At 38.7% G+C, this 13599-nt stretch overlaps 1 long non-coding RNA gene across 1 annotated transcript in view; it reads left to right on the forward strand.

Moving 5' to 3' along the window:
* The first annotated feature begins 2131 nt into the window (after positions 1–2131).
* Positions 2132–13599, forward strand: part of LOC136398023 (uncharacterized) — a 38425-nt gene continuing 26957 nt past the window's right edge. The window contains exon 1 of the long non-coding RNA XR_010749966.1: positions 2132–2190. This is a non-coding gene — a long non-coding RNA (uncharacterized lncRNA). The remainder of the gene's footprint in view (positions 2191–13599) is intronic.

Genomic DNA, 13599 nt, shown 5'->3' on the forward strand with positions numbered 1-13599 from the left:
TGCTTATTAGTGGCATCCATAAAAATAAAGAAACAGAGCTTTGGAAACCGCTGACCTTCAGTTTTTCTGATATTGCTAGTTCTCCAAAGAATTTTTACACACTTGTTTAAAGCCAGTTTTAACAGTGGGGCTCTGAGAAGTGTTGTCTGCCCTCTTACCCCTACCTGTAGGAGCCAGTCTCCCCTCAGGGGACAAATTGAGAAAATGGGTTTTAGTTCCTGGGTCTCTCCTGTTCAGACAAGGGGGGTAAAAAAACAAAAACAAAAAAAAACTTAAATCTGCTTAAGGAAATCTTAGAGAGGTGATGGGTGGCTTTGGATCAGTTGATCTTAAACAAATTTTGATTATATACTTCTCTTTTAAAGTTTTATTTTCTATGGCAAAAAAAAAGCTTCAAAGTTCAGTATAATTGTATTGCAAATGGTTATATAATGAAGGAACCTACTGGAGTAGAGAGAACTGAATCCCCTAGTGCCTTGCTCCTTGATGTTTTCATAGCGATCTTATAATTTTTCTGGAGAGTAATAAATGTCTTTTTAAAAACCTCAGTGTAGACTCTTTTTTATTAGCACAAAAGATTTTATGAACTAATATGTATTTTTCTTAGAATAAAGATTGAACACTAGCCCAAGCCTAATAGCGCCGTTGGTTAGAGCATCATCACAAAGCACAGAATTTGCCGGTTCTATCCCCAGACAGGTCACATACAGGAACAGATCGATGTTTCTGTCTCTCTCTTTCTCGCTGTCTCCCTTCCTCTCTCTAAAATCAATAAAAAGTAAACTTTTTAAAAAAAGATTGAATACTAAACAGTAAATGCCCATTCCAAAATTCATTTTATCTAACCTATTTGATTAATTCTGTAAAAAAATAAAATTAAAACCACAATCCAGGTTTGGATCCAAAAATGTATATGCATGTATTTACCCTTGTATACTTTCTTTATCCTTGTGTTCTTTCTCCCCTACCCCATTTGCACAAAGTGCCAAGACATCTAGTTCATGAACTAATGGGAAAGAAAACCTGGGATTCCCCATTATTATCTGCACTTGTTTCTGAACACTCAATGTTGATTTTTGTTGAGTAAGATCACTGAGAAATCAGGTGAAAGCACTGCATCCCTGCAGTTGGAGCTTCAGATTTCAGCGCCCCTCCCCCTATCTCTTATAACACTTACCCAGAAAGTTACAAAGCAGCAATTAGTATACTTAACAGGAAGGAATTATAGTGCCTTTTCAAGGCTAGTCTATTTTACATATTGTTACTTAGATCTAATTTTTTTCTAATAATTATTTATTTGTCACATCTTTATGGGAGAAGGGTGTTGGGAGCTGCAGCGCCTCAGACCACTCCCAGTGTGTGGACTCTTCTATTTCGGTCTCTTGACTACATGTGGTGTTGGAAGTGGAGCTCAGGACGTTATCGGAGCCAGCCACAAATGCCACATGAAAAGCAGCAAACATCCGGAGTGGCTTCCTGCAAGCCTTGCTTTTCTCAACACTAGAGATTTACTGGGAGTTGGGGGGTGGGGGGTGGGGGGAGTGATACAAGAAACTTTCACGAGTAAGAGCCTTGTACACCCGCTTGCGTAGCTGCCGGGTGCATTCGCATTGCACAGTCCAGGATCTCTGGGCTCTGGCTACTAATCGCACTCAAGATCTTCAGGCCAGACCCGAGGTTCAAAAGGCTGGGTGAGGAGTCGTCTAGTGCAGCAAGAAGCTGCGCGGGTTACCACTTGAGTGAGACCTTTGGCCAGCAAGCGCAGAAATTACCTGGGTAGGTGACGAGCTGTGGCTCAGACCCGGATTCAAAACCGCACTTTTCCTAGGCTCCTGACTTCAGGCAAAGGCTTGGGTGATTTCCTGCAGGCTTTTGTGTTTTCGAGGCTCAGGAAGCGGGAGCCAGACGAAGAACACTCAAGTCCATAGAGAAGGCCGTGGGCACCCAGACTGCTGCGGGTTGGCCCGGGACAGCAAGTCCGTGGGGGCGGGAAGTGCCGGGAGGGAAATGCGCGCTGCAACCCCCGGGGAAATACCGGGGCGGCCCGCAGATGAATAAACAATGGTGGCCTGGGGAGAAAGAACAACAATAAGGTCTTTGCACTTATAAATCGTGCACCCGCGGCGGCCTCCGGGAGCTGAGAGGGAGGCGGCGTGTAGCGGAGACCTGCGGGGGCTCTGCACCTCTCAGGTAGGGCCCGGCTGCTGGCCGCCGCCGACTTGCCCCGCGCGCCCGGGCGCCGACGGGGCGGCGGCGCTGCGCCTCTGGATACTTTTCGCGTCTCCTCCCTGTCCTAGAGCCAGTTCCCCCGTGGCTCGGGGATGCAAGGTTGAAGGTCGCGGGCAGAACGGGAGAGGTGGGGAGGAAGGAGTGGCCTAGTAGATAGCGACTACCCGCTACGCCGCAGGAGCAGGCGTCCCGCAGCACCCCCACCGCCGCCCGCAACGCGGGGAGCCCCAGTAAGGTCCGAGCCTCTCGTCCCTGGCGTCTTGCGCCTCGACGCTGCACCTCTGCTGCAGGGGCTTCGCCTACCGAGGCCGGACGCTTCTTCCAAAAGAGGGTGGGAGGCGTGCGTGCGGTTTTCACTCCCTGTCACACTCTCTCCGCCCGCATCCCTCCCCAGTCCACCGACCCCTTCGGGCCACCTCTGAACCCCGCCCTGGCGGCGGGTGATTCTACCACCGTAACCCTGTTCCCGCTTGGCCCCGCCTGGGGTTTGCACAGGCAAAGCAGGAAATGCGCTGTTCCCGGTCCACTTTCCTACTCAGAAACGTGTCCGCGGGGGTGTTTCTTAGGTACTTGCCCCCACCTCCGACCCCACTGTGCTCCTGGCTTAACGTGCGGGCTCCTTCCTTTTATTTTATGGCTTAGGGAACCTAGGACTCCCCGGGCCTGGGCGGGGAGTAAGGGAGAGGTAGCCAGATCATTCCCCAGAGGAATTACACACACACTCCCTTCACATCTTCCTCGCCACTTTAAAGGGAATTTCAATAGTGCCGTGGCTTCCATGCACCCACTTCTGCTGACCTCCTACTCCCACCTTATTCACACACTAGGAGGAGGCCCAGGCTTTCCTCAACTGACCAGACAGCCTTATCAGCCGCATATCCACTCGCACTCCCACACCCAAAGGAGACCAGACACGGCCCCTGCCTCAGAGGAATGTGCAGTGCGGTGCCATTAGTCTTCCTCCTTGATTTGTTCCTTTCCAGCTGCGTGTTCTGAGGGCCTATTCTACCGTAATTTTTTTTTCTGGCCTGTGAAGGTGATGCTGACATCAGTAAGCCAAGTGTTTTGAGATATATTTTTTAGTAGGGTAATAATAGGTTACCTTTCCACCCCCAAAACTCTGGCTTGCCAAGTTTCCCAAGTCAGCAGGACTGGATTCTGGATTTGGGCAGGTGACTGATTAGGGCAAGGTGTGCATTCTGTGATCATGGAAGTGATCAAAGTTAATACCATAGGACAGACCATTCCTGGCAGCTCTGTGCTGCTTTACCCAAAAGTATCAGATTTTGAAAATGTACCTGAGTTGGCTTCCAAATTTTCTGAACAGGAAGGAAAATCTTAGGAATCCTTGCTTAGTTCCCTTGCAGTCAGGCTTCGGTAGACCTTTGTCATCGGAATTTTCTTCTCTGACCATTTCTTAGGCCTTGCCAACAACTTTGTCAATACTCTTTAACAGCAATATAGGGAGTTTGGTTCCTTTTATCTTTATATTCCTAGAGCAGTCCATTGGTATTTAATAAATACGGATACTATAACAGTTGTCCTTTTTGATTGAGTCATAGTGTCATTTTCCTTCAATGCAAAGCACTAAGAATTATTTCTATATACCTCAGCAAAGACTCAGTTTTCATCTCAGACACATCTGTGCAGGCCTGTGGTCATCTGACTTCAGGCCTGCACTCCCTTTCACTCCCTCCTTCACCGGGAGTTCAGTCTCCAATCATTAAGCGCCTAAAATCCCACCTCTTCTGAGGATTAACTCAAGTCCTACTGCTTTTCTGAACTCATTTGACATGAAAGTCCAGACCAAGAATCTACATGGGAAAAAATGTGTTTGAATATAATGGACAAACAAATTTCTATCTTTGGGGGAATTTTAAAAATCAGAACTTTTAGTATTAATTTTTTCATAATCATAGAGTACAATTTACAGAGTAGTTTCATATACATTAACTGGTCACATTCCCTTGATATTCCTGGAGGTAGGCAGCCTTTATTATCCTTAATTTTCAGAAAAGGAGATTGGAACTGGAAAAGATTGGTGACTTGCCCAAGGTCACATGACATGAATGCTTGAACCACCTGTTTGCCCTTGCTGGTAACAGTGGTGGGTCTTGTTTTCACTTCCTTACATTACTTGTCTATAGCTAAAGAAGGACCTGCTGGGATGTGTAGGGACTAAGGAAAGACAGTGATAGGTAAAGATGGATTAAGGACCCTTGGCACAGAAATTTCTAATGTCATGATAATTTATTTTATATCAGTGGTGCATGTCTGTAACAAGAAAGCATTTTTATTTAGGAGATCTACAATTACGTATTTTTATTAGGTCACATAATCTAAGACCTAGATGACATCTCAGTTATTTTGAGTATTATTTCATACAAACATTCGAATTCAGCTTTAAAATATGAAAATAGTTTAAAATTATGTAAAATAAAGTTCAAATAAACGAAAGTTGAGGTTTCCAGAGCCCTGCCCCTGTACTTCACACTCATTTAAACTAAAAAAAAAAAAAAAAAAAATTAATTATACTGAATTGTTGCGTTCTCCTCACATGCCTAAGGTCTATTGATGTTGATCTCCTCGAGACTTACTGCTGACCAAGTCTTTAAGACATAAAAACATAAATAGCAGCTAGGTAAAGTAAATTCTTTCCATTCTTATTGTGTGTGGAAGAAAAATGGGTAGCAAATATCAGTTCTCTTTTACAAAGTGAAAATTAAAGCACAGAGCACTTGGATAATTTGCTTAGAGAGCTTCCAAATCAGTCTGAGAATAATCTATTCATTTAATCAATAGATAATTCTCCAACATCTGTAAGTCAGAGACTCCATGCAGCATGGTACATTACTTATGAGCACAAATTTGAGAATTGAACTGCTTGAGATTGAATCCTAGTTCTAGAGCTGACCAGTGCACATCCTTGAACATACGACTCAACTTCTCTATACCCTCCTCTGTAAAGTGGAGGATAACTACAATAGTGACCTAAAAGGGTCTTATGAGAATAAAATTTAGTTAATAGTTCATGAACTGCTTAGAATGGGGCTGCCACATAGTAAGTGCTACACAGGTATTTAATAATAAAATAAAATTTAAATTAATGCATGTTAGCATCTGAAGATATGTTGTGTACATAAATAAGAAAAAGCTACCTTAGTATTAAAGGTAAATATATACATTATAACAATGAAATATATGTTCTCAAGAAAAAAATATAATGAAATTTTATAATATTATGACAGCTATTATAACTAGTAATAACTTACATTGTCACATTTTAATTAAATTGTTTATTGCATTGATAGTTTTGGAGAGTTGTGTAATCTATTATCCATTTTATAATTGCATTTGAATGGGAAAATTTTTATTTTGTTGGCAACAAAATTCTTTGTTTCATATATGTCAGCCTTCTAAAACTCTGTTAAGACTGGCAAGGAAAAAATATACAAAATTGTAAAACATTCAGTATTCCATTAGAAAAATCTTTGCAATGCAAAGAGACACCTTGCAATCAGCTCTTACCTGGGTAGGACTGGTAGGACTAAATTCTTTTCCTAAAGGCACAGAGACAAAGTTTTACTTTTTGTACTGTCTAGTACACGTGTGTTTAAAGGAAGAATAACCTTAGATGTACAAACCTTGCCTAGAAGTTTCAGTGTAGTATAACGAAAAGATTCTAAATTCTAGTCTAGGTTGTTCAATAACTTGCTATCAGATAAACTGTAGTCACTTAACTTAAAAAAGGATTTTCTTTCAAAAGGAAGGAGAAAAGCCTGACCAGGGGGTGACACAGTGGATACAGTGTCGACCTGGGACACTGAGATTCCAGGTTCGAAACCCCGAGGTTGCCAGCTTGAGCGTAAACTCACCAACTTGAGCTGGGATGATACCGTGGTATCAATGATACCATGGTCACTGGCTGAAGCCCAGATGTCACGGGCTTGAGCCCAACGTCACTGGCTTGGGGCAGGGGTCATTGGCTTGGTTGTAGTCCACCCCCAATGAACAACTAAAATGCAGCAACTACGAGTTGACTCTTCTCATCTCTCTCTCTTTTCCTGTTTTTGTGTGTGTCTCTCCTCTCTCAAAAAAAAGTGAAATAAAATAAAATAAAATAAAATAAAAAAGGAAGGGGAAAAGACCTGATCTCTTCCTAACTTTTCCAGATAAAGAAGTGAACAAATAATCACAGACTTTTGTAATGCACAAATGAGAGTGTGCTAGTGTGTATATGTGAGTGTGTCTGTGGATGTCTGAATATATATGCATTTGAAGAAGTCTCTGTATAAAAAAATATTGCGAGTTTAGATAAAATGAAAGTAGGGATTGTAAAGAAGACTGTACTGCTTTGGGTTATAATGGAATGGTGCTCTTTGTGCAGCAAAGTTGTGTTTTTCCTTTAATTACTGCACAGAAAATTCCACCCTTGATCTAGGGCAAAGCAACTTCTATTTTTTATGAACTAAGACTATGAATTTACTGGATAGCCATTATTTTAGTAAAGCTAATAGATTATTTCAGTGGTCAATTTAAAACTGAAATATGAAGACAAATCAACAACTCTTCCTTGGAGATACTTTATTATTATGTAACGTTTTCCTGACATTATGGAATTCTGGGGCTGAAAAGGCTGTATAATCCCTGCTTTCCAACTGCTATAAAATTATTCCAATGGGAGTTTGGAAGCATGAAAATGTTTTACATAAGAAATAGCATGTATTAAACTAATTTATGAAAGCACTTGTTACTTATAAGGCTATATAAAGAAACAGGTATTCTTATTAATCTTTTATTTTGAAATAATTGCAAACTTAGAAGAAAGTTGCAAGAATAGTATAAAAAACTATCACCTTCACTGAGACTAAGTTGTTACCATTTGATCACTTTGGATTCATCTCTAAATAAACAAAAGCATTTCTCCACATTGGCTCTGTCTCATTCTAACATATGTAAATGTATAAAACAATATAAATAATATATAATATAAAATAATTATGTAATATATTAACATATAACAATGCATTCTAGATGTAGATAATACATTAATATTCAATGGTATGTATTAAAACATATATATGCATGTATGTCATTAGCCTTTTTTTGAACCATTTGAGAGCAAGTTGTGACATGATGTTCCACTTATTCTAAATACTCCATAACACACTCTTCCATATAACCACCAAATAACCAAACAAATCAAGATATGTTGCCACACATCACTACCACTAAGCCATATGCCCAATTCAAAAACAAAGTCTCTTCTTTCTGGTCCAACACTGGATCCATGTTCATACATTGCATTTAGTTATCATGTCTCTTTAGACTTCCATATGGAACAGTTCCTCATTCTTTCCCTGTTTCTTCTAACCTTTATTATTTTGAAGAGGGCGGGACTTTTATTCCAAAGGATGTCCCACAACCAGGCTTCTCTAATATCAGGTTATGTATTCTTGGCAGGAAAATTACAGAAATGGTGAGGTGCTCTTCTTGGGGCATGGCAAGGGAGGCCAAATGTCAGCCTTTATCACGGGGTAAATTAACCTTGACCACTTGATCAAGTTGGTATTTGCCCAATTTCTTTACCTTTAAGTCGCTATTTTTCCCTATGCAATTGATAAACACTTTTTGTAGAAAGAATTTTGCCAGTTTACCAATATACTAATATCCTATCCACTCTATACCAAACCTCCACTCACCTGCCTTAGCATCTGCTTAGATGGATGACCAATGATGGTTATCTATTCCCATCATTACTTCCATATTTATTTATTGCTTCCACTATAAGGAAGTTTTTCTGTTTTTCCAGAAAGATTTATTGATTGATTTTGGAGAGGAAGTGAGAGAGAAAGAAGAAGAAACATCAATCTGTTTTTGTGTGTGCCCTGACTAGGGATTGAACTGAGAACCTTTGTATATCAGGATGATGATTTAACCAACCGAGCTATCTAGACAGGGCTTTCCTTCTTTTATTTATTCACTTATTTATTTATATCAATATAGACGCATGGATTTCTTTTTTATTCGATGGTTCATTATCCTTATTTGTTTGGGAGATCACATTCTAACAGATTTAGCCAGTGGCGCACCTTCTGAGCTGCTCCTGTATCCTTTTGATTTGTCCTTATCAGTCTTTTGGGCACTCACAAGATATTGTAGGCCATTTTGTACTATTTGTGCCTCAACTCTGATTCATTCATTTCTCTAGGGAGTCAAGGGAATCTTTTAGTAAAGAATGACATTTAGAAACCAGGATATGGGTTCTTATTGATATTGGGGTATCATGACTTCTAAATACTCTTCACAGACAGAGCTAGGAAACATTGCATACATGTGTGCATGTCCATGTACACACATATATCTATAACTATTTCTATATTTACCTCTAAAAACTATTAAAATCATGAGTTAATTGATGATACCTCAATTCCAGCCCAATTATCTCAGACTCTTGTTAGCCTGCTACCTCTCTGTGTTAGTAAATCCCTTTTCTGACAGTAAGAAACCTGGCTCTCATTACCTTCCCTGTATCTGCATGTTTTCTCACTGTGATCAGTTTCCCAGCTACTCCACCTGCCTATTCTGGGCTTCCGGGCACACTACTGCTTCTGTGCAGATCTCCTCCAGCATTCCGTGTTTTCCACATCTGGAAGCAAGGAAAGAGAATAATTACTTGTTTAAATTGATTTTTAAATTATTTTAAGTGTAAAATGTGACCATAACTATAATATCAAAGGTTTCTTCTGCACTATTTTACTTACTGCAGAAAAATCCTCAGGAATAAATTAAAAACAAAATCACAAGGTATTATTTTTTATTATTTTGTATGGGATCACCTATACTTTTGAAACTATAAGATTGTACCTTTAAAACCAAAAACTATTTTTTGGGTTTCAGTCATTGCTAGAGCAAAACTAGAGTTTGGCTTTACCTACTAGGATTTTATTTTTATTTTTTTTTACTAAAAGTATAAGAAAGAAAGAGGAATAAGTATTAAATAATATTTTCTAAAGTGTTCATAGAATTTGTGGCAACTTTAAGAAAATACTTCATAAACATATTGTCTCTCCTTCTGTCAGCTTCACATACACTCACATCACTCTCTATGATCTTAAACAACAAAATAATAATAAATAACGAGTCAGATTTCATGACTTGCCCAAAGTGCAGAGGCTGGCCAATCTAATTTACAATGCTTCTATGCATGATTAAATTCCCATGAATTATTTCCATCTTCAGTGTGAGAGAAAAAAAAAGAAAGTTCAGTGGAACTATATCGAAATGAAGACCAAGCTCTGAGCCTCCAAATCGGGCTCAGCTCCTCCCTGAACTGCATCTTCTACTACTGCTGTGTTTCAGCATAGTTCAGGAGATGCACTGCCGGCAGCCTTTACAACACTGACAGTGAGAAGCTACAAGTTCAGGTGCAAGAGACAGCCTAGGGCACATCACAGACTCTTCTATTCTTGGCAAATCTTTTCTCCCTTTCCAAAATTAAAGAAGGAAATCTCTGTGTTCTTTCTACAAATAAGGCGATGATAAAACATCTCAGGTCTAGGATAAGCAGTCTCTTAATAAACAAAGGCTATAAGCACTGTGATTTAACAAAGATTAATCATACATGTATGCAGTAACTGGTTTGGTCATTGTATGTAATCAAATTTACAAAATAGATCTAATAGGTCAATTTGGTTTCAGGATAGTTGTTCAAATTGAAGCTTTAACTTCTGAGCAGATTAAGTCTTCAATAGTTGACAGGCCTATGCTGATTTGATTTTGCCAAATACTTATTCTATTTAACAAATGAATTATAACAGCTATCTATAAATATAATTAATGTAAATACTTTCCAACACTTTCACCTAGCATTTGATTTGGGTATATTTTAATAGTGAACATTTCTGATGCACAAATATCACATATAATCACCAGTTCTAATTCAGTCATATGCAAATATCCTATTATGGCCGCCTGGGCAGTCCCATATAAACTGGCTCTTTTCTGTCTTTCTACTCTCATCTCTCACTGTTTTCTGCCTCCATGGCTATATTCTAGCTAACTGGCCTCTGGATGTTTCTAAAACATGCCAAGCTCTTTCCCCTTCAAAACCTATGTTTTCTTTCTTCTACATGGAGCCAAGATCAGCTAATATTTTTTTATAGCTAGCTCCCTCATTCAATGACAGTTACTCTGAGAGACCATGCTAGCCATGTGTGCCATCTTCCACACAAATGTGTCACACTCTGGTCTCTCACCTGCTTTATAATTTCTTAAAGCACTCATTATTAGCAGTCATCATTATTTTATATTTGTTTACTGTTTATCACTCTCCCCATTAAAATCCTAGCTTCCTGAGACATTTTTTTGTGATGTACATTACTGTATCCCTGTGTCCGGAACAGTTAGTGATTGGTAGGTCATGGGAACTCAACAAGATTGGTTGAATAAATGAAAGATCTCCTGAGATTGAGCTTATTAAAGGATTTTCCCTATGACCTCAATTGGACCAAAACTGGAAACACTTTTGACAGTTGGTCAGTTGTTTACTATGCATTTCCATGTCCTTTCTTTAAAAAAAAAAAAAGGCTGCCCTTTCCCCCTAGAGCTTTTATTGCTTTTATTGAAGCTTCATTATGTCCTGTTAAGAGAAGGAATGTTCCCTATGGACATGTATTTCATTAACAACTATTATCTCACAGAGGAACTAAGAACTTCCAGAAGAAGGGTGCTGGTTATAAGAGCCTCTAAATAATTTTGACTGATTAGGTATCTTAATCCAGTTGCCAGTTAATTGTGTTTGTTTGTGATTAAGAATATGATTTTCACCTACTCTCCCTCCACAATCTCCCTGTGCTTGGAGAGAACCAATCTTCCTGCCCACTTCATATCTGCCGCCAGCTCTTTGAAGGTGTTTGCTGAGGGGATGAGACCACTGCTATCACCTGGAGCCAGGAGCTGGGAAGAAGGAATCTCTGTCAAGCCACCTGCAGGTTGACTAAGAAAGATCCCTACGCCCATGGCAAACACGGCGAGATCTGAGAACAGGCGCCCCTTCCCCTTCCCTACCCCCTCTCTCTATACCCACGTTACTATTTCTAAAGAGAAAAGGACTCCTAAATGATAAGTTGAAATGCTGACAAAAATTAAATGTTTTTTAAAGCAGGGCTTCTCAAACTATCTGTGGAGAAAAATCAGATTTTTCCTTTATTTCTAATCTGTCACACATTGAAACTTTAAAATACACATACAAAAAAGACCTAACTCACTAAAAAAAAATAACATTTTTGTTTTGTATTTTGTGAAAAATCAAGCTTTCATCTTTTATGATAAGGTTCAGCAGACATCGAATTACTGTCAAATTGCTACCAAAGTTCCAACCTATTTACTTGCAGTTTCTCCCCCTTCCTCTGCAGCCCGGGCACAGAAAGGAGGCAGTCCCACCCTACAGAGTACACACAACCTGGCAGAAAGATGGGTCCTAAAACATCAGCCCTCTTTTCATTTTAATATTTTAGGTTCCTAGTCCTTATTGCATTTTATTTTCTGTAAAGGAGATATCAAATTGATTATAAATCATTAACAAGCACTCGGTCAACAAGAAGCCACTTATTGACAGTATTTACTATTGAACAACGAGGTTATTTGAGGGACAAGCAGACCCTGCCAGCCTCCCTGTAGAGAGTGGAGATGGGAAAGCATTCAGCTCCTCTGCTGGGATCTGATGTAGGTATAGAAGGATTGGAAAACCACCTTGGTGAAAAAAAAGGAAAGGGGGAATTGGTCTTTTTTAGATTAATGTTATTTTCCAATAATCTACTTTTAAGTCATGGATTTGAATTCTTTCTTTTGCTATCAAAAATTTAAACCAATATTATTAACCATAGCTACTCTTACACATTATAGATACACTGTTTTGCCAATGAAGAAGAAACAAATGAAGTTGCTAATAGTCATTTTGGGCACCCTGCTACCAGAAGCCAAAACTTAAAGGGTGTAGGTCCTTTACCTAAAAGCACTTAGAGCTATGACAACAGCTACACTTCAGCGTGCTGCTTCTGTAGAAGGTATAGGCTCATCCCAGGTGCCTTTTGTCTTCTAATGAGATCAGGCTTTGTGGCCAAACTCTTCACACCATTTCCCGACTCATTCTAATTTCTAATTTTGTACATAACTTGGAATTCTGACTTTAATTCCCATCTTCCTTTTGTTTTCATGATCATCAACAAAGTTATGGGTGCAAGTTTCTATATATGGGAAGTATTTCCATATAATAAAATATTGATTTTTTGGTATTATATACAGTATTATTACCATACTAAGGCCTTTCTTCAGACAGAAGTTTTTATATTGTTAATTGATGAGAAATTGTATTTTTGAGGCATATATTTAAACTGTTTACCCACAGTTCCTTCCATTCTAAATCACAACTCTATATATTCTCAAAGATGCTTAAACTGTCTAGTTATTACCTCAGTTTTAAATTTTTTATAAATAGCTTTCTTGACTTTAAATGATCTTATTCAAATTATTCAAATGATCTTTAAATTATCTTATTTTACTATTTCACATATCTGTAGGTTTTCTCTAAATCGGGCAAAAGAAAATGTCTTTAAAGCCTTTTAAAGCAAGAACTTTCTGTAAGGAGATCTAAAATTGTGATGCTGTCAAATGGCTACAACATGGAATAATACACAAAGGAGAAAAATGATTTCTTTTTTAGATTTATTTTCAGTATATATATGCACAGTACATTTAAAGTGATATGTTAGTTTGTTTAAAAAACCTTGGCATCACTTTTTAAAGACATGAATTTGCAAAGTAGAAGTGATTTGTAGTTTTGCAAAATCTATAATTAATGTATATACAGTACTTTGCAAATTATTTTTATGTAGATATTTCAATTTAATCTTCAAAGTAATCCTGCTAGCCACATGTTTTTACTGTTTTTTTTTTTTTTCTTTTTTCCACAAGAGGAAAATGAAACATGAAATGACTCACTGGAGTCACAAACCTAGGAATAATTGAATTCCTTAACTCCACAATTTATGCTTTTTGTACTGTTCCACACTGTTAACATGGCTTCATTCATGCAAAAAGGCTGATTCTACCATCATCCCATTAGCCACTGTATTATTACTTCAGTGCTTGAGGACTCCAGTTTTCTTACATTACTATGGCTATTCTAGCCTGGCTTGAACTTAGGACAATGTGCTTTTCATTCAATATTTTTGCAGTGATATTTTCTATGTTCACAGACTAAGCTTGTATAACAAATATGGTAACACAGTATCCTAAATTTAGCTTATTATCATAACCTCCTAGGAGAGCATGCTCCAATTTCCCAGACTCCTCCCAACAGAGATTCTC

Source organism: Saccopteryx leptura, chromosome 3, assembly GCF_036850995.1.
Source record: "Saccopteryx leptura isolate mSacLep1 chromosome 3, mSacLep1_pri_phased_curated, whole genome shotgun sequence".
NCBI lineage: Eukaryota > Metazoa > Chordata > Mammalia > Chiroptera > Emballonuridae > Saccopteryx > Saccopteryx leptura.